General features: G+C 39.5%; 1 protein-coding gene and 1 pseudogene across 1 annotated transcript in view; one reads left to right on the top strand and one right to left on the bottom strand.

Moving 5' to 3' along the window:
* FRMPD4 (FERM and PDZ domain containing 4) overlaps nucleotides 1–22,355 on the bottom strand; it is a 712,471-nt gene that overhangs the window by 398,229 nt on the left and 291,887 nt on the right. The window lies entirely within an intron of this gene.
* Nucleotides 12,287–12,405, top strand: LOC112472309 (annotated as a pseudogene).

Below are 22,355 nucleotides of genomic sequence, written 5' to 3' on the forward strand. Positions count from 1 at the left end.
GAAATCAGTCATGGTCACTTAGCTACAAGGAATCTGAACTTGTAGGAATTGTGCCCCACTTAAAAAAAAATGAAAGGAGTTTTAAATTGGAGGACACAGGTCATCACACTACAAGACACAGACGAAGTTCACCGCGCCGACTGATTTTTATTTTTAATTGGCATGAGGGTTAAGAATGGTTTTTACATTTTTAAGTTGGTTTTTTTGTTGTTTTTTTTTTTAATCAAATATGTGACGGAGACCATATGTGGCCCACACAGACTAAAATATTTACTATCTGGCCTTTTACGGAAAAAGGTGACAATGCCTGTGATAGAAAAAGGAAACAATGGATATAGGTTTGGATAGGCAAGTTTCTGTTACAATGATAATTGTCTTTTCAACATTGGGAATATTTAAAATTAAGTACACAATTGAAATCATACGAGCTCATAGAATTAGCATAGCATCTTTTAGTAAATTTTATGAGCCATCTATGTTTGTTATGCAAGTAATTTAAGAAATTCTAACATATTAGTCTTGCCATTCTAAGCTGAATGGAATAAGAAAATTGACCATATTCTTAAATAGAATTAGCACATTTCGCAGAGCTTGTTTGCTTTGTAAGTTTCATTTATCATATTTATAAGAGTATTTTTAAATGCTTGGAAAGCTTTTGATTGTTTGCACATCGAGTTCTCCTGTCAGTCAACTAGAAACACTTCAAAGGAAAATATAATATATTAAATACATAATTGCAGTGTAAAATATTTGAGAGAATTTAATTATCTTCAAAAATAGATTTGCTTATTGAAATAAGTATCATTTGTTTGACATGGATTCATTAAATATTAGACAAAGAAAATGTGCAGGTGATTGTGTTTGTTCTACGAGATTTAAAAATTGAATAATAAGATTTATTCGCTGACCGTCAAACGCAAAAAAAAAACGTGGATTTTTGCCAGTGTAATTTTAATAAACTAAATATGAAGTTAAAAGCAAAGTTACTGTAAATAATCCCTTTCCTTATGCCAAGGCCTCCCTCTGACATCAAAGAGATCATGGGCTGGTGCACGGATCCAGAAGCCAACTTGAGCAAAACGGAGGGGAGGCGCTGGCAACTCGCGCGGAAGGTCACAGGAGAAACACTTCGTCTAGAGAAGATGTGCAAAGCTTTGCCCAATCGGACGTTCCACCATTTCTTGCCAGAGCACTTCATGGAGATGCTTATCAAAGAAAATTCGGGAATAGCCAGAGGATCAAGCAAGCAGGACTACTAACTACTGCCTTGGTGGGTTCAGTCCTTTTACTGTGAACTACAAAAATGCCAGTCGCTCCCATTCTGGCTTATTACATGGAGCTGTCCTCTCCTAGGCCCTTGCAGAGAAGGTAAAATAAATGCCAGAGCAAGGAGACAATAACCCACTGAAATCAAATGCTGTTTTCCTTTAACGAAAGTACCTTTCAGAGAAATATTCAATTTAATTTTGTCACTTTGAAATCATATCTGCGGAATTTCTTTAAATGCCTAGTTTTGACATTTGAAAACCTTCATATTTCTGAAAGTTTAACATTTCAGTGGTTGATATTTTAAAATACAACTTACCATCGAATGTTGTCTCTTTAAATCTGGCGGATGTCTAGGCTGTCACCTTCTCTCATACATCTAAATTCAACTGCAGGTTGTCTGGTTTTATTTCCTCCTTGTTTGAGTGTGTGTGTGTGTGTGTGTGTGTGTGTGTGCGCGCGCACGCGTGCGTGTGTGTGGGTGTGTGTGTGAGAGGGGAAGGTTCTAACAGTGACACACGATGACTGCCTGCACAGACAGTCTGCAGGACTTCAGACCATGCCCGCTGGGAGCCCCGCCAAGCTCTTTGTAAATGTGTATTAAGAAGCTACACCCCCTTGTCTTTTAGGAAAAATGAGAACATCCTTGTCTACCCTTTCCGAAAGCCTTCCTTACAAATGCCTACTCCACAGATTCGTCGTACGTATTTAAATTGGGGGTTATTTCAGGCTCCATCAGTATCAGTCAATGCAAACCTGAAGTCTCTCACATATGTGGATTTCTCTTTGCCAAATATTTCAATAATTTACAAAGAAACCCACGAGAGCAAAAAGGCAGGTTCCCAGGGTATCCTTTGACTCCCCTTAAGAGATCATTTTCACCCTGCCTGTTACTGCTGACTTCTCAAGAACACTGTCAGCTTCCAGGGGCGCTACCTTTGTCACTATGGTATATCCCCAGCGCCCAGCAGAGAACCCGGCATTAAGGAAGCGTTCACGAAATATCTACAGAAGAAGAATGGAAATGAGACACCCACTCTACCGTCACGGGAAGAATGCATAACTCACGGCACTTCTACCCTCTTCAGAGTGGCTTCCCCTAGCCCAAGCCGGCTTGTGCTCAATCAAGCTGGCTTTTGCTGGTTCGAGCTAGTTTTGTTGACCTGCCTTTTTTCCCCACTATAACTCAACTAATTTCCACTGACGCCTAGAAGTCGCCCTGACTCCTAGAAGATTGGTCCAATTTTGAACTGCGTGTCTAGCAAAGCTGAAGCAGCTTGGAGAACAATTTTATATATTAACACTTGGCTTCTTATCTTTCTTTTTGATCTGCATTTCTTGTTCACTTACTTTACATTCTGTCTTTTGGTTTTGTGAACATATTTAGGAAGAGTTTTCCATTTTTTCCATGAATAAAGTGGGGCTTAAATACATGATATGCTCAAAGTCACATGTTGATAATTATTCCTGAAGGCACCACCACAGAAAAAAAGCCAAGCCATTGTTACTTAAGCGGAACCTATGAAAACATGGCGGTGGCTTTCATATTTCACAATAGTAACATAGGATATTGAACAGATTCATCTTACTTCTTATAAGCCAAGTGAGTCTCGGAAATAAACAGAGGCATGTCCCTTTAAAGCGTCAATTATTAAGTAAGAAGAATGAGGAAATGGAAAAGTGTCACAATTCTCAGTAACTGAAGAAAACGATTAATCGGGATTCCTATCCTTTTTGGAATCGAGGACACATCTGATAATTGAATGAGAGAGGAACCCTCTTCCCACAACACAACCAATGTTACAGATAAATTTTTGCAAACACATTCAAGGGATTCACGCACTCACCTACTCCCACTCACCATGCCCATCCATCACACTACAGAAAGGATGGTCAAATGGTAATCTGAAGACTTGGGCTCAGTGAAAATGAGGTATATGTGGTGAATATATCGATGTGACTGTACAATGTCTATCCTGCACGCTTACGGCCAGAGGGCTGCAGTTTCTCTTGTTATTAAAGTTTCCCAAATTAATTTTTGGTTCCGCAAAGTTATTACTTCTATGAAGTGAAGTTAGTACACGGTATTGAGTTTTGGTGTCTTCTTTCAAAAATCTAACACGAAAACTGGCAAAAAAATGTGAGTTAATTTCAAAAAACTATACTTTTTAATATATTACTCTGTAAAATAAAAAAAAATACATGAGATGTGTGCTCTTAGTTTTATGAACTGCAGATTAAAACCTCCTGTACTATATAGATATTTAAGACATTTTATGATTGAAAATACTTAATTTATATGTTAATTCAGGATACAGTGAATCGACTCACACAAGTGCTAAGATGAAATATTTTAGCAACCATACCAATTTAAAAAGTCAGAAGTCCATTGAAGGTTACTTATGTTAGCTTTTGTGATCATTAATCTCATACATAGTTTTTACATCCAATAACTGAAATCTATAAATTAAACAACTTATTGAAGTCCAAATTATTTCCGTTACCTGATTCTACATAGATAAAACCAAACTACCAGAATGATTCAAAATCACTGTTGTAGTTTCTTCCAGTTATTTCGTAATTTATCCAAAGATTTCCCAAATAGAATTTTCCCATAGTTTTAATCTTTACATTTAAGTCTAGGCAATAAATGTAATAGGTAATTTTCTTGATTTAAATAGAGTAGTATTATTAATTTGTTCGACGGTATTCAAAACTTACTTGGACACACTAATTTACTGTAATCTTTTATTGCAATATAGAAAGCTATTATCTGCTGATTTTTATATGATTTAAAGGAAGAAATGAAAATTTATAGATTTAAAGAGGTTTAGCTATTAAAATTACTAATAATCAGCTATGCAAAAAAACAATTCTATTTGGCATAAAGGAATTGGGAAGGATACCAAAACGAATAGGATACCAAAGATACAATTTTGATTTTTCTGTTCTACAATCTTTTTTAAGTTACCTTCACTCTCCTGAAATTCCTTATTTTGTCATCACAGCCATCTTTCCCCACAAATTTGAAACACGTTATCTATATGTCAGCCAGATGTTGGAATTTTCTCACAAAGACTTTAATTATTTTAAAGACTTTAATTATTTTAAAGTCTTTGTCAGAAAATTCCAACATCTGGCTGACATATAGATTTTCAGCTATTGACTATTTTCTTTCTTGATTATGGGTTACATTTTACTGTCCCTTACATGTCTAGCGATTTGTAATTATATACTAGACATTACTGATGATATGTTGTATATGATCTATATTCTGTTATCTTCTTCTGAAAAATGTTGATTTTTGTAGTAACAAGCAGAAATGTTATCAGAGGATCACTTTAATTCTGTGAAGGCTTGATTTAGAGTGGGTCTATTTATCTTTTGTCCTTATTTCAAGGGCATAATTCTCGATTCTGGGACACAGACGCTACTCCTAAAGCACGGCCATTCCGAGGCTCCAATGAAAACCTTGAAGTGTTTACCAAACTCCTATCACTTGGCAGGATGAGCGCTCCAATCTGTTATACCATCACCCGGCAGCTGGTAAAATCTGTCCTAACGTCCTTAACTTCGAAACTACTGCTTTCTGATGTGTTCCTTGGAGTCACACCTTGGGGGCACAGCTTACGGGTCCACCAGAGGTTTATATGTAGATTTTGGGAATCCCCATTTGCAGAATTCCCCCTCTCAATTCCCAAGTGTTTCGGCAGCCCCGAACTCTAACCTCTGACTCTCCTCCACATAATAAGAACGCCACTTGCTACTTGCATTCTGTCCCTGTGAGCCATGTGAAACGGAAAGCACCCTCGGTGGAAAAGCCAGGTAAGTGTGGATCTCACCTGACGTGCTCTTCTTTTTTCAAGGCCCCCATCTCCTGCGGTTTCTGCTTGCTTTTGTTGTTCTGCAAACAGCTTTCAAACAATCGTTTTAACAGTTTATCATTCTGAGTGTATAATTGTTATCAGCAAGATGTGTACTTCAAAGATGGTTAGTACAATGAAAGCCATACCACCGATGCTGGAACGAGAACGTGGGAGATTTGTTTTTACTTGATTCCTGTTGACTTTTTTGTTTGTTCAGCCTTGGTTAAAATATTGATAAATTTCTATCTATAGCAAAGAGCCTCGAGGCTGAATAGTCAGGTTTTAAAACAGAATATTAACAGAGACTAGTAAGGCATTTTTTAAATGCCAAAAACAGAAAGTCAGAATTGTTTTCTTTCTGCATATGCCACTATGGGTTTTGGCAATTCTACAAGTTATATCTTTCTGTCATGTAGATCTAGCATCGAACGAATGGAAACTTGGGGACACTCTTATTTTTCTAATAAGAAATGGCATGCGACAATAAAGAAAGATGTGGAAAGGTTTAAGAACAAAAAGAAATGCAAACTAATTGAAAAGCAACCATTATAAGGGTCTCCTTAGCAAAGAAGTGAATTGTCTCTCTTGGACAGCATATGAGATATCTCTGTAGCATAACCAAAAACCTCATTATAGTATTTTAACCATTTTTTTATCAGTCAAAAGTTCAAATTGTGAGCAATAGAAACAATATGGGTAACACAAGCTCAAAAGGAATCAATGAAAGGACATGGTTGTTCATGAAGGCTGTTCGCGAAGTTCATGCCCCAAAAAAATAGAGCCACGTTCGAAATGGAGCCTGAGCAGCCACAGGAGAGAGACTACCATGCGTGTCTTATGCCTCAAACCTTTGGAATGTTACAACAGGGAAAATGACCTTTAGACTGGACCTAAACAACATCGTGCCCCAAATAACTTACGGAAAGATTATGAGAAAGCAGTTATTATGACTACCGGACTGATGATAACCGAACTGAAAATTTGAAAACATTGTTTAGAATTAACATTCGCTATGTAATATTATCTGTACCAACAGAAATGCCTTCCTTCTATTGATGTAATTGTTCCCCTTCCCTATCTCAAAAATACCCAATGACTCTGCTTCCTAACGCGAACACTATTCCCTATTTCATCTTCAACCTGAATCTGTGCATCCAGAATAGCTATAATTTGATCTCAAATAAATGCTGACCGTCTCTCATTTTGAAAGGCCTTTGGCTTTGAGGTTAACAGTCAGAAGCAGGGTTAGAGGCAATGTCCCCAGGGCCAACATGAAAATTCACATCACGGATCAGGACACTAAAGGTATCACTGCTGCTGCCACTGAGGACAGACACCAAAATTTTGCTCAGTAGATCTCACCACTGTGGACTTGAGCTACCACTGCTAGAACCGCAGCAACCAAGACTTCTGACAGCCAGATACAGTGGCTACTGTCAATGTAACTTGTCATCAGAACGGATTCTGTGTGGCCCCTGCGGCTCAAAACCATGAGCTGTTAATTCATGGACAAGTGTTGCATCGGACTGGCCGCGTGCCCTATGCATAGCTGTGAAAAAAAGGTGGAAAAGGTGACACATCTCTGTCACTTTCAGATTCTGTGACAGAGATGTCTCGGCCTCATGACTTGGGACAGTCTGCATATGCAGGAAGGTAATTTTGACACTGGGAGGAGATGCCTCCCACCTTGACGAAAAAGAATAAAAGACCCTTATACTATCCTTGAATCGGCAAAGAGAAAAGACAGAAACAACATTTATTAAATACCTACCCAGTAAAAGGCCCTTTGACTTAATCACCACAGTGATCTTCAAGGCAGATACGACTGCTTTCCACGTGCAAGGATAGATTCTAAGGCTCAGAAAAAAACACACAGTGACAGAGACCAGATTTGTCATCTGGTTTATCTCGGTTCGAAGTCATATGTTCTTAAAGAACGAAAATAGTATACCTAATAAAAAGTTATGTACCAAATGTTTCCCATTGTATCTTACACACACTGCTACAGTGGAGGCCACAGGCCTTTCCAAAAGGCTTTATTTACATGTCTACACTCCCTGCTAGACTCTAAAGCCCCTCGCAGGTCAAGACAGCATCTTCTCTGAATCTATAATTAGCCCACATGGTGCCTGAGCACACAAGAGAAGCTCGATCCTTGTTTGCTGAATAAATTGCACAAATCTTGAAAATTCATTTCTGCAATGAAAGGGGTAATGCTGAGGTAGACAGAATGGCCCAGTGAAGTTGCATAATTTAACAGCTGCCCTATAGGAAGTTAGGAAGGGAACGAAACAATACAATGCACCATCTTAATACAGAAGGAGAGACGATGCTGTTAAAGAAATAAACTCCCCAACAGCAGTCATCTTAAAAGAACTTGCAGCATTCTAAGTCGGCTGTGCAGAAATACCCTGAGCGCATACAGACAGAATTAAACTATTTTTCTTACCTCATACAGTCCATCGTCTTTTCAAGCTACTTCTTTATCCTGAAGTCCAATCCCTTTGCCAAAAGCCATAGCTTAGCAATTTCTTCAGATAAAAATAAAAATCCTCTTAACTTGAAGGGAAATTGTAGTATATAAATTTCTTATGTATAAAGAAAGTCTTAACTCACATTTCTAAATTTATTACTATATATTTTTGCACAATGTTGATTCCTTAAGAGGGAGACTTAGGTTAGCGGAAAGCGTTTCATAACTGGATAGTCAATAGCTGGAACAGGTTGTGAAATTTTCCTCTCTGGCAACCCTTGAAAATTGGGCAGATCCTCATTTATCTTTGATGATTATTAGTCTGCCCGGGTGGACTGGGAACAGGCTTCGTGAGTTTCCACAGTTCCTTCCAGCCTGACTTATCATTCCTCCATCATCAAAATGCTTTTCCTTAGCATCCCATGAGCCCGATTTTATGTCCCGATTGGCTGAAGTGCACCACAGGACCCTCGTGTTTTTACCCTCTAAGAATTTACAGTTTTTAGGACTTCTCCAGCACGAGCAAATCAACAAATAAAATACAATTAGCCCAATTCACAAATGGGGCAATGTACAACCTGGGCAAATTCAGGATAAGTGCCCTGGGCATGGGGAGTAAGGAAGGGGATGAACTTGAGCAGGGTGAAATTTGGGGACAGTGATAAGAGGAAGAAGACAGGCCTTCTAGACATGTGATGAGACCCTTCGGAGGACTGGAGTAAATTAACAGATGGGCTGTTTGCAGACTGTGGGAGAAAGAAAGCTGGGAAAGACAGGGGATCTCAGAATGGAACAAAATCAAAGAGCAGTTAAAAGGGAGAAGATGGATTACCCCCACCTCGGATGTCAACTAGGAGGCCAGGGGAAGAACACAGGCCATGCCTTTTGGCAGACGACGGACATCAGAGGACAAGGAAAGAGTTAAGGCAAGGGCAAGTTGAACGACACAGCATTAAAGATTACCTCAGCTTAGAGAAGGGTCATAATAACAAAGATCTACCTCACCTTTTCCCTCCAATCACCCACAGAGTAGGATCTCTCAGCTGTGGCACTAATGACATTTGGGGCTGGGTAACTCCTTATCGTGGGGCTGTACGGTGCACTGTAGGAGGGTGAGCAGCATCCCTGACCTCGATGCACTTGATGCTAGCTAGTAGCATCCCCACCGCTCCAGTTTTGAAAACCAAACATGTCTCCAGACACTGCAAAACTTTCCCTGGGGAGATGACAGGAGAGAAGGAGTAAAACAGCCGCTTTAAAAAAATCACTAATAATAATAGACAATTGAAAATCCTTTAATGAAAATGAATCTGCCTCTCACTTATGTATCTGTAATAAACCAAAAGAAGATCAACAAAACCAAATGTCATCGCATGCGCAAAGAGAAATCCAAACAAGATTAAAATCCTCAAGAGCAAAGATTTCCACCTAAAATTTCTTTGTATCTCTGAGGACCCATGAGAAAACACTGTTGTGAGTCCCCATTTCAATTAAGTGTCAAATAAATGCATTCTCGTCTTTGAATTAAATCTTTGATCGCATGAAAATACAAACAGTTCCGGGGGAAAAACATTTTAAGGTATTATTTATTGATCTTTCATATCTTAGTTGAAATGAAGAGATTATCAGACTCTTTCAGAGAACCAAGTACTCGTTCTTGTTTTGAGGGAAAGAAACTAAGACGAGTAAGCAGGGTGACATCTGTATTTAGTTCTGCCCTTGCCCTTCAACATTCTCTCTAGTGTCACTGAGGCTGAAAACCTGGAAACTACATTTCCCACCATTCCTTAGGAACGAGGCTTTCCTTTACATTCTGCCAACATAAGCCATTCACAGAGCCCCGGTAGGGGAAGAGAGGGAAGACATTATCCACCAGCAGCAGTAAGAGTCAGATGTGTGCGTATCGACAGATAATATATGCAGAATTTTGTTGGGATCTTCCAAGTGGCTCCCTGAGAATCACTCCATTAAGCGTTGAAGACTGCTGATGTTGGATACTGGCTTCTTGTCGACCCTGCACTTCTTGAGTTCTTCATACTAGCAAGGTATGCATAACAGCCCATCCTTGACCTTCGCTACCTAATTCCTCTAACAGTGTGTGAGCAGACAATTCTCTATATTCAATCCCTTCCTGCTCACTATACCTAGAGTGATTTCTGGTTACATTACTCGCCTTGACTGATACATGGATAAAGCCTTCAACTATGAGACCGGAGTACCAGGGGAGTGAGAAACACTATACTTCCAAATGATGTCACAGTCACAGGTGCTGGGACATCAAGTGTCAAGGGACACTATCTCATCCATTGTGGGAACCTAAGACCAAATTTGCCTCCTGGCTTCCTCTCTCCCAAGGCCAGTCCTGCCCTAAGGAATGCTGGGCTTATCATCATGGGAACTAAACCTCCAAATTGAACGTAAACACTGCCCTCTCAAGGTTTCTGAGAAGTGAAGGTACTCCTTCTGATGGCAGGATGCTTACATCACCACACACAGCACGACTCCGTAAAGGTGATACATAGGTTAATATAAACAAACACTGTTCAGTTCATTCATTCGACAAAAATATTTTGGCCTCGACGTACGTACAGCTCTGAGCTAAACCAAAGAAGAGCAAGAGACTGTTGTTTAATCACTGATGCAATCCTAATCATTGTCATCCAATGGGAAATGAATATAATCTTCTCTGCTATTCAAAATTTTACATAGACACTGTCAGTAAGATATATACTGTATGTGCAGGCCAACTCCTGTGCAAATCTCTCATCAGTCAGGAGGATTATAAGACAAACCTGGCATCCCAAAGGAGCTGCAGTTTGGCAGGCTGTAAGGAAATGAGGATTATAGCCAGAAACACAATGGCACGGGGTGGGGGGACAACCGAAGAAGAGACAGACAACAAATCTCTAGGCAATAATCAATACCGAGGCAAATACTGATGGAATAATATAAGCCATGAGCATGTTTATTATCTCTTTGCAACTGTAAAATGGGAGAAAGAAAAAGCTCTGTTTAATTTTCAAATCAGTTCTATAAATAAGCACATTAACCCGAGGGGGTTGCATACACTCGGAGAGATCTATTCGTTAATAACTGTCATCACACACAGAAATGGGAAGCATCTTCCCTTCTGACGCACCATGCAGCGACACTGTCCTCCTCCCCTCTCCCACCCGTTTTTCCCTGACTCAACTGAAAAAGGCACAGAAATATTAGCAACTTCTTGGCACTTCATGTATTGAGTGTTAAAGCTAAAAGCACCATCGACATGCCAAAAGCACCTTGGTTTCATCACCATCTCTTAGAAGTGGGAATATTTTAAGCCTGAACACAAAGCAAAGTAATCAACTGGAGGACCAACCAGAAAGAGCAGGTGAGCACCCCACGCGGTCAAGCACCCCACGTTGCCAACCACCCCAAGTTCTCTGGCCCCCACTCTCATCCTAGTATCTTAATCGCAGTATCCTAAAGGCAGCGTCAATGCTTTTGTTGTTTAAGGATTTACTAAAAACATTCCAGGAGGATTTAGCATTGTTTTTCAATACAGAAGTAGAGTTTTGTTTCTGACTATAATAAAATATTACACACTCTTTTCAAAATACCTTGAAAACACAAAAATAGAGAAAAAATACAAATAACATACAATCTTACAATCCATAGATAAGTAATCATTTTTCTGTTCTCATTCTCGACTTTACTATACACATAGACATAGAAAAAATTTGTGTTTTAAGGGGAAATTACGCATTAAGGCTCTAAACGTTAGAACACCCCTTGCTAAGTTATCTAATTCTGCCCATGTGGTGGCTCTGTACCTTTAATTGCCTTTGAACTATTTTGCAACCCTGTAAATTGCAGATAACTGATACCAATGCAAAATAATACTTGACTATAGAGGGTAAATAAATTCAGTAAGGCGGAGGTGCAACCGACTCCCCTGCCCACTGTTCAATAAGCCGCTTTGGCAACCATTTCCAAATTCATTTCACTATTTCTGACCCATAAATGCGGTGGCAACTTGGATCTCTTTTGAACTGTTCAAAAATCTTACCAATTCCCTCACTGAAAGTGAATTAAACAAAGTGTTTAATATGTCCTCGTTTTACATCTGTATGAGAGTCACGGTTTTATTTTGTTATGAAAATTGTAATTTAACGCATTATGTTTTTTGAAATAATGGGACACGGCTACAACGGCTTCTTTGAGGCCTGCTTTATTCTTTGAACAATACATCAGAGCCCTTTTCCATGTTGATTAATAATAAATACATATTATTCCAACTGCATGATTGTTCCATACTAATGGATATTTAGGTGGTTTCTAATATTTTGCTCTGGTGAACAATATCACAGAGAACATCCTTAGACAAAATCGCATGCCCGTCCAGTTAATTCTTCGTGCAGATTTCTAGAAGTGGAATTGCTATGTCCAAATACCTGCATATCTAAATACAGAAACCTGTTGCTGGCAGGTTGTATACAAGTATACGCCTGTGAACACTATATGGGAGGACCCATGTCTAGTGGAGTAGCAAACTTAACTGCCTGCAGGGCCAGGCAGGTAACAGAGATGTGTTACTCAGGCCTGCTGCAAGACCACAGAGCCAAGACCTATGATGGGGACTGAAGAGTGCTCGCTGCTCACCGCCTGCTCCAACAGCCATTCAAAAAAGAAACACACGGTCTACGGCCATGCTACCCTGAACAAGCCCAATCCCGTCTGATCTCGGAAGCTAAGCAGAGTTGAGCCTGGTTAGTACTTGGATGAGAGACCACCTTGGAATACCGGGTGCTGTAGGCGTTTAAAAAAGAAAAGAAAAGAAAAGAAAGAGAGAGAGAGAGAGAGAGAGAGAGAGAGAGAGAAAGAAAGAGAGAAAGAAAGAAAGAAAGAAAGAAAGAAAGACATGCGCACGCACTTTCCTAAAATTTAAATTGTTTGCTTTATTGAGTAAAGAAATGTCAGTGAGAAACCTGGCTTGGTTGGCATTAGCTAGTTGAAATAAAAAGTTCACTCTCTGAGACACGTTGCTTCTCCTGTAAGTGACAGAGAAAACTTCCAGCAAGCTGTATATCCTTACAATCAAGTAAGAACTCACTGGGGGAGGAGAGCCATTATGTTAAAACAAATCAAAACCCAACGAACCTGCACCTGTAGTCACATCTTCAATCAATACGAAGTAGCTAGAAATAATCTAAAAAATCATTTAGATACAGGAACCGACATTTTAAAATACTGTACCTTATATTTCTAAAACTCAAGGACAGTTCAATTTATCCACCTGGTAACCTTATCTCATTCTATTTAGTTTCTTTTTTTTTTCCGGATAAAATATTTCGGCGCATTTATTTCAAAACGATCATTTGTCCCCTTCAAAGTGGTCAGAGTAATTTTAATCCTCAGGGGTTCTTTTAATTTTATGACCAGAGACACAAAGCTTGGAGAGACCCGCAGAGTCTAACGGGGATGACATTTGAATATCCCAAGAGAGTCAAATAAATGCAAAACCAATCACACGGTGAAAGAAGTAAAATATCTCCTTGGGGGAGGAAGTCATCCATGAGTGGATGGAAGAATTATGCAAAATGCCACTTGAATCCAAGACCTCAATACTCTACCAGTGAGGTAGGTAATGCACCAGAGATGTAGGTGTCGCCAAGGAGGTTGTGGGAAATGCAGGTCCCACCCAGACCTCCAGAATCAAAATCTTCATTTCAATGAGACTCCAAGTGGTTTACTAACACAAATTCAAGATTGAGACCCACTGGTCAAGAAATAGAAATATTCACAGTGACCAGTATTTCTCATGAATGTCACAAATATGAATAAAGATCAGCACACTGCAGCCTTGGCTGAATTAAAAACTGGGTGAATTGAGATAGCAACTCCAACGTACCTCAGTGAGAATGATTTTTTTCCTTATGGGATGTCTTTTAATCTACTAAAGGTTTAGAATCGTGCATAGAAATGATGGAATAAATTAATCCGCAGTATTAAGAGTTAACCTCTTTATACTTGATATTATAAATACCTTATATTATTTCAGAGAATTTGGTATATGGAATATCTAATAGGTTAGGCTTGGAATTCTATTTTAAAATGTGTACGTGAGTAACTGGTTTAGATTTGAATTTAGACATTAAAAAACCATTTGTTAATGTGACTGGGATATTTAAGAGAACAAAACTTGTATCTCTGAGTTTAAAACAATAGTTTTCTAAGAATAATTTCAATACTTGGAGGGATTTTTTTAGACAATTAAAGGACTTTAAAAGAAATATAAAAGTGTAGTTTTAAAAATTTAAGGAAATTTAAATTTATCCTCATAAAAGTGACTTTGAATTTTGCTAGAATTAAGAAGAAAAAATAGTTCTCCTAAATAAGAAACAAGATTTTGAGCATGTAACTTGACTATCTCGGATATCGACTAACTCCAAAAATGTCCCTCAAATAATCTTGTCTGTGTACAAAAGTCACCCTCAACGCACATAGAAGAAAATCACATTTACAGCCAGATCTTGGATGAAAGAAGAAAAGCAGCACTGGGATTGAGTTTATGTTGGCATTGTTTTCAATAATTAAATGCAGGGCTTGCTATCGGCATTACCCAAGTGTTGTTCTAGGAATAGAAAAGTGTGAAAAGAAACAGTATTCCCTCTGAAAAATCCATGGGCATTTTCCGTATGCCTTTGCTTTCATTAGCTTTACGCCTTAGAGAATCTAAAATCTTGGGACTTCAAGATGGAATTCGAAAAGGCGACAATTACTTTTATAATAGTTTCTTACGTACTAACCTAAATCATACACGAAACTTCCAAATTTAATGTAACGGTACTTTACAAAACACTAACAGTCCCCAAATTTCTTCCTCTATCCCCAACACCTGGAACACGTACATTTCCTAATGGGGCAGCTTTCCTCAATTTTTTAAGTGCCTCTGTGATGAACCTGTAGAATTTGATTTCTCACCTCTGCTAGCTTCTTTCTATAACTGAAAGAAAGCAGTGATACGCATCTGGTTATGTAAGTTAATTTTAACCCACATCCTAAAGACAATCAGGTCATATAGAAAGGCCCCTACTCAGGAATCCACATTTCAGAGGCAGCCAAGGCAAGCACTTCAAATGTGTTATCTAAATCTGCACCAGAGGATTTGTTAATTAGCATACAGGGTGTCAGAATCATTTTTCATTGAAGAAATGAGTGATGTTACAGAATTGTGGTAGCTTGGAAAGCAATACAGGACATATTGCATGAGAAAATAATAAGAATTGGGCAAAACCAACATGTGTATACCCAAGAGCCATACTCTGAATTCTGCCATTCCACCCTCTCCCAGTACCCACCTGTCAGAGGACTCTGCCTGGTCCAGCTACACACCTGACACCATGTCTGTTTCCAAGAGAACTGTCAAGGCAGGTGAGGCACAGTGGCTTCTCCCTCACTTCACAAGGAGTACCTGGGAGGCTTGCTCGTTTTTTGCTTTGGTTTTCATTCTTTCTTTTTGCCAGCTCACTAATTAATATCTATTCAAACTCTGATCGAGATTTGCTTTCATTAGAACATTGTAACATACCACCCACTAGCCAGGTCATAGGAAAAAAAAAAAAAAAAAACTAGATCTCCTCTACCTCTATCTGTCAGACTTTTACCAAAGAATCAGACAATTTTTAAATTATCCGATTAGCATAAATCCCCTGGCAAGGACTCTTTTACCTGTTATTTCACACTGACCTGGGGCCCTATTTCCTCCAAAAGGCATATATGTCTGTTTCGGTAACCAAATATACAGCATCTAAATATTTTTGACATTAAAGGAATGCTTGGTCATATTTTGCAGGAAAAATAGGAGTTAATTACCAACAACTCGAGAAGACCATCAAGCCATATTCAAAAAATGACACAGCTTTCGAAGTCAATAGATTTCTTTCAGAAGCTTATTGTGTATTGTATATAAGCCGGGCAGTTAGCACAAATGAGAAAGCCAAGAGGCGGTCCTGAGATAGACAAACAGGTATATACAAAACATAAGAACTGATTTAAAACCAGGCAGACAAAGTTCCCGTTTTCATATTTGACATTGCCTTCCACTTTCTGCTGGCTTTGTTCTCATTTCGTATCATTTTTGCCAGTGCCTTAAAAGGAAGTTGCATATGCTCCATTTTCAATCTGGAACACTCATTATATTTTCTTTCATGACAAAATATTCTGAGCTGCCCATCCGTTAAAAAAAAAATGTGATAAACAGATGTGCCACTTTCTGGTGCCTTAACACCGTCCACTCAGTTCTTCCTCTGATGTCGAGGTGGATTTTTTAGAGCAGAAGTTCTTAAAGGATGGTCCCTAGACCAGCAGCATCAGCATCACATGGAAATTTATTAAAAACACAGTTTCCCAGGCCCACCCACAGACCTAATGAATCAGAGGCTCTGGAGGCAGGGCCCAAGAATGATTATAACAAGCCCTCCGGTGGATTCTGACGGACACTAACGTTTGAGAATCGCTGCTCAAAATTTGGCACGTACCTGGTTAAACTTGAAAACACTGACTACAGAGTACCCAAGCTGTCATCTTTAGAGGGAGGGGAAACAGATGGCAAGGAGGTGCATCCTTCTGTCATGCTTGACTGGCAAGGTGAAGGATAAGCGATGATGCACAATTCACAATATCCTTACTCCACCTCACTCCAGTATCAACATGGCCGCCATCTTTGCATAGGCTCTTAAGTTACCAGCCACCATTCTACAGCTTGCTGCAGGCAGTTTCAAAACTGTTGGTGACTCAAGAATACTGATTCCTCTCTATAGCGCTACAGAAATAACAAAGGCAGGTTAATTAAATCATCACGGATGTCCATGTCACATGGTATGCAGTGGCATGGAGGCCAGTCACAGCAGTGCTCTGAGCCCGTTTGAGGAATGTGCCCAGAAATTTTGGTTGTGTTTCAAAACGTGATAAAGTTGAGTCAACCAGCAGAGAAGAGACAGCTCATTCAAACCAAATTCACAGCAGACTACTGCCTTGATGGGAAAGCTGTCCTCCAAGGAAAGAGTTGATTCGGAAGTGAGTTTTGGCTTCATTTTTTAAGACACTTGATTTTTTCGAGTTTTCGGTTCACAGTAAAATTGGATGGCGATACAGTTTCCCCGTGTGAATGAGTGTTGGGTTTTGTTAAATGCTTTTCCTCAGACTATTGATATGATTATGTGATTTTTTTTTTTCAGCCTGTTGATGTGATAGATTACACTAATTGATTTTCAAATGTTGAAAGAGCCTCACACAGTTGGGAAAAATCTCGCTAGGTCATAGTGTATAATTCTTGTTATAAATTGTTGGAATCGATTTCCTTATATTTTGCTGAGGATTTCTGCATCTATGTTCATGAGAGATATTGGTCTGTAACTTTCTTTTCTTGTAATATCTTTGTCTAGTTTTGGTATTAGAGTAAAGCAGGCCTCAAAGACTGAGCTAGAAAGTATTCCTTCTGCTTCTACCTCCTGGAAGAGATTGTAGACAACTGGTATTTCCTCCTTAAATGTTTGGTAGAATTCACCAGTGAATTGATCCGGACCTGGTGCTTCCTGTTTTGGAAGGTTATTAATTATCGATTCAATATCTAATACTTATAGGTCTATTCAGATTTGATTTCTATTTCTTCCTGTGTCAAATGTGACAGATCGTGTCCTTCAGGGAATTTCATTTAGGTTATCAAGTTTGGGAGCATGGAGTCTTCCACAATATTTCTCTATTATCCTTTCGATGTCCATGGCATCTGTAGTGCTGTGCCAGCTTTCATTTCTGGCATTAATAATTTGTGTCTTCTCTTTTTCTCTTAGTTACCTTATTAATTTTATTAATCTTTTTAAAATACCAGCTCCTGGTTTTGGTGTGGAAACAAAGTAAATTTAATCTAGTTCTGCTGGAAGGGAACTTCACACTTGTTTGGAGAAGACTGACTTGGACACGACTAAAACAATGCGATGTGCTGGACGATGTGTAACATTTTTGAAGGGATGAGGGAGAAGCGGGGAAAGGCCCATCGAAAACAGAGCAACACTGGAAGACCAACAGGAATAAGGCGATAGGCGAGTGCATTAGGCATAAGGAGCTGGATGTACTTCTTGTTTATTATCAGTTGGTCAATGTAAAATGGTCCCTCCGAAGATCATACACACTTAAATTATCGTCAGCTTTTCCACTCGTAATACCTTCTTTCAACAATTAAGGGAGAGAAAATCAGGCTGCATTTCCATTTTTAAGCATATCTCAGCTTTCTTACACTTGGTATTTTCGTACTTCACAGATGTGGTATTTTTTGATAAATTAAAGGCAAGATTCTCCATACAAGGAAACATATTACAACTCGCTGTCTTGCGGTGCTCTGGACCCAAAGCCACAATATCACCAAGGTCTGTCTGTACATGTGAGATACGTTCAGGTTTGCTAGATAACCTCCCCAACACTCCTCGGTTTAGCTCCCTGTACCCTCCGATATGCATGGCCTGCGCTGAGATATAAAAGTCAAGGTTACAGGGAAAATATGAAGACATACGGAAGCATCTGTATATATACTTTTCTCCCAAAAGTTGGAGAAAAAAAGATACTATGCAATGGTGCAAATGGAGGATCTCATCAGAAATAGTTATGATTGATTTCCTTTCTAGAATTCACAGCTCAGTTTTCACTCTATGAATGGCAACATTACTATTTCTTTTCCTCTTAATGAAATTCTTTGTATCATCACGCAATATGCCAAAGACACATTTGAGCATCAGCTTTATGTAATATTGTCGTTATCCGGAGGTCACTATTACCAATTTTGAACAGCCAAGGTATCAAAAGAGATTAATGCTGCCATCATCGAAAATGATCTAAGTCCTTTCTCCGGGATAGTATGGCATTATTACGTGACAGATAGTAAATAAAAGGAAAAAAGTCACCAACAAGCACTTTGGAAGATTCCATTAAAAACAAACAATTATATAGAGCCACTTAAAAACAAAAAGATACCAAACATTCTCAAGTACTATGAAAGTAAGAAAGCAGGAAGGATTAAATCGCTGTTTTCTGCATTGATAAGTATCCCGTACTTCACAATGTACCGCATTCGAGCTTATCAGCTGGAAGGACTCGAACTCATGATTTTTATAGTTTTGGTGTTGCGCGTGGCTCCTGAGATTTTTAAAAGGTGTATTACATGAAGTGGAGAATTGAAATGCTTTGGGGTTGAGGCAATTCAAGGAACTGTACGGAAACAATAAAAGACATGAAAAGTGCAGATTATGCACCTTTAAAATTATTTATGATGCGGGATCCTGTAATTGTACCTATGGATTTCCTTTAATAATCCCTTAATTATCTTTCATATGTGAAATGATGGGCAGTCAAAAACATCATCTCCAAGGCTTCAGGTCATCTGTCATTCTCTTTAATCAGACTGGACTCGACAGCCATGATTTCTTAGTAGAGTGAATTTTATGACCGTCAGTAATGGGATTCAAACACTACCAAAATGTAACGATTTCTGGTGAATACGCAATACAGTTATAGTGATATTTGATGAATGGAGCCCCTGGGAATAAATTGAGTTCCTTAAACTATCACCACCACTAGTATGACATTTTTTTTTTGCCTTTGTTACTTGTGTGAATCCAGTACTGCTTACATTTGCAATGACATTTGAAAAATGACTCAGTGAACAGTTTGCCCCTTGGAGGTGTTTTCACTCCGAGCTGTGAGAATGAGTAAGCCAAGAGGAAAACAAGGCGGTGGGCAGGATGAATGGTTAGTGTGTAGAAGGGCTATCAGAAGTCAGCTCTGGCATAAGGTCTACTGGTGAAAGTCTTGGTTTCATCTGGTCCCATAATTCGTAGTGAGATTCACTTGTGGGGCATTAACCTTGTACCCCTGCCAGAACACCAGTCTCAAATTCTGATCCGGTGGGTGTGGTGTGTGGCCTGGGTACCATTACACTATAAAATTTCCCCATGAGTTCGTTGTTTACCAAAGGTCAGTAACCGCCTGCATGGGGAATAACCCTTTATCTGAGACTTGAATGAATTCTTTTAACTAGGAATTGAGGAGTTGCCAGCTGCCTCACCTGTTTGGCCATGAAATATTCTTATCTAATGTGGAGCCTAGTTTTGCCATGAGCACTTATTGCGGTAAATGTGTGATGGGGGTACACTCTCTGGCTCCTGGAAGGAAAATACATTGGCAGAACTGTAATGGTAATTTTTTTTACAGGCCCGGGTGGTGGTCTTTATTGCAATTTGGGTCAAGGCTGAGCATGTACTGGGTACGTATCCCTTTCAGTATGTACATGGTCACTGGAGACCAGGACTTGAACTGTGAAATCAAGCTTAGTGGTGGTCTACAATGCAAGGTAGGCACGGCGAGAAATTCACATGAAGCTCGGTGTCATTTCCGTATAGCTAGGCAGGCAAACATTTCTCAAAAGGCTCCCTCCAAATGTGCATTTGGTTGGCGTTCGAGATTTTTATTCCTGTTACCTAAAGGGGTGGAATGTTTTAAATCAGGGTAGATTCTGTTGGCAACGACAGCAAAGTACCTTGGGACTTTTCGAAAATCCAACGGTGTCACTGACTACTTTGATAGTCGGTGAATGCAAACATAAATAGATTTTCTCTTCTTTTATTTCATTTCATCGAGTTCCTTAATCTACCCAGGTGCCATGCTCCATTTTCAATACGCAATCCTAGTAAAGAATAATTTTAAATTATCAGAAAATTTTGCCTTTCTAATTTTCAGGGAATGTAGAGAGACCGTTTTCTTGATTTGTCCCAAGAGACCTGCCATTTCAGAGAAAATGCTGCAAGACGTAATGAGCCAAAGACAGGCACCTCAGCCGAACTTTAATTTCTAACTTAGTTTAGGGAAGTCAATTGAGAAAGCTTCAAGAGTATTTTCAACGCTTCTATTTATAGTCTGAAAAACTCTAGACTGGGGTATACGTCTTTAAAAGCCAGGAACTGTGAGTACCTATCAGTGGGAAGATGTGTTTGAACTTCTTCTGTGAAACATAGCAGGAAGGGACCGAGTCTTCACAGTCTGCGATTTATATTTAAAATGTTCAAAACCAACTGAAGCTAAGCACAAACCTATAAACCTGAAAAATCCAAATATTGGGGCGGGGGGGGGAAGGGTTATCTGATATAATTAATAGACCAGATTTCAATCTTTAGGTGAAAAATCAGAAAATGACATCTTCCTTGAAATAGCTCTTGTCTTTCCAAAAGCTTTAGGACACTGTTCTATTGAGGACCTTCGTTTGAGACAGGAAAAGAGGCAAAACCGTGAGGGGCAGAGCTGGCACTCGGGCACGGTGGCAGACCCTAGAGCTGAGCCTGTAACGTATTGAACACTGCTGCTTCTACTACTCCATCAACTTAAGACCCTGAAAATGGAGCTTTCTTCCCCAAAGTGAAGGTGGATCACTATAAAATATCCTCATCGTCTGCCAAGTCCTCCTGTGATCAGCAGCCCGTTTTTTTCTCCTTCTCTTTGGGGTTGGGGGCCTGGCCAGATGGACTGTGTGGGTGGGTGGGAGGCAGGAGAGAGGGGTCCTGGCAGACAAATGACCTACACAAAGTGACCAGGGACAGCCGAGAGCTGGAGCCCGCTCCAAACATCTCGTAAGAGCCAAGTGTTTAAGGAAAAAAAAAAAAAGGATGAAAAGAAAAGGGAAAAGAGGCAAAAAGACTATCATCTTAGACTTTCAATTAATGTAAATTTATGCCTCCTGGATTTGTGAAGAACAAGCCAGGCTGGTTAAGTAAGGACGAGTGTCGGGTGGAAGTCAACCAACGTAAATATATGCCAACGTGTGCTTAGCCAAGCATATTACTAATTGATAACTTGTTTATACTAACAGGCAGTCAAGGCATCTCCATCTTAGTTTTTCTTCTATTGCCCTAGCTGAATGACCCAGAAAAATGGACCCTGTGAATCTCGGCAGATGCAGTGGACCTGGGGACGCCAGCACTTTCGTTTCCATGGTGTAGGCTTACACACAGCTAGCAAGAATGAGAAAAACGAAGTTCAGATGTAAACTGGCCCAAGGACACACAGCTCACAAGTGTCAGGACCAGAAGTCAAACCCCAGAAGTGTCACTTCAGAGATCTTGTATTTAACTTTAGCCTCGACACAACTGGCTTCAGAAAAAGGGTTGTCTGTGAGCCGCATGGAACCATGGCAGAGCCTGATTGTAATTAACTGTCCCCTGCCTCCACCGATAAACACACTGAAATAGCATCGTTAGTTAACTCGGATCCCCCAAAGTGTCAAATTTGACAGGAGAACTAAGTCAGATCTCACGGGATTAGAATGAATAGCATGGCTAGACAGATTTGCTTTAGCGGTGAATTCATTACATCTACGACTCTCTCCATGATCCCGGCGCCACCTGGTTCTCTTCTCCCTTCCATGCATTTTTCATACGATGTCACCAAAATAACTCAAATTTTGAGCAGAGCTTATTAAACAATGGGCTGGTTCAGCAACAGAACTGACCAGGACAGAAAGTAATGACTTACATACAAACATATATTTTTCCTCCTAAGAAACTGAATAGGAGTTTTAGATGAAAGGTGGGCCCGAGAAATACAATAAGGTTCCAGGGAACAATCTTCATTGTATTAAAATAATTGAAGCAAGGCAGTAAGTGTTGGAGCTCAGAATCTTTGCCGTTTTTAAGTAGCTCATGATAAGAATACAAATGTTACATTGAATT

This window comes from Pteropus alecto, unplaced genomic scaffold, assembly GCF_000325575.1.
Source record: "Pteropus alecto unplaced genomic scaffold, ASM32557v1 scaffold511, whole genome shotgun sequence".
Classification (NCBI taxonomy): domain Eukaryota; kingdom Metazoa; phylum Chordata; class Mammalia; order Chiroptera; family Pteropodidae; genus Pteropus; species Pteropus alecto.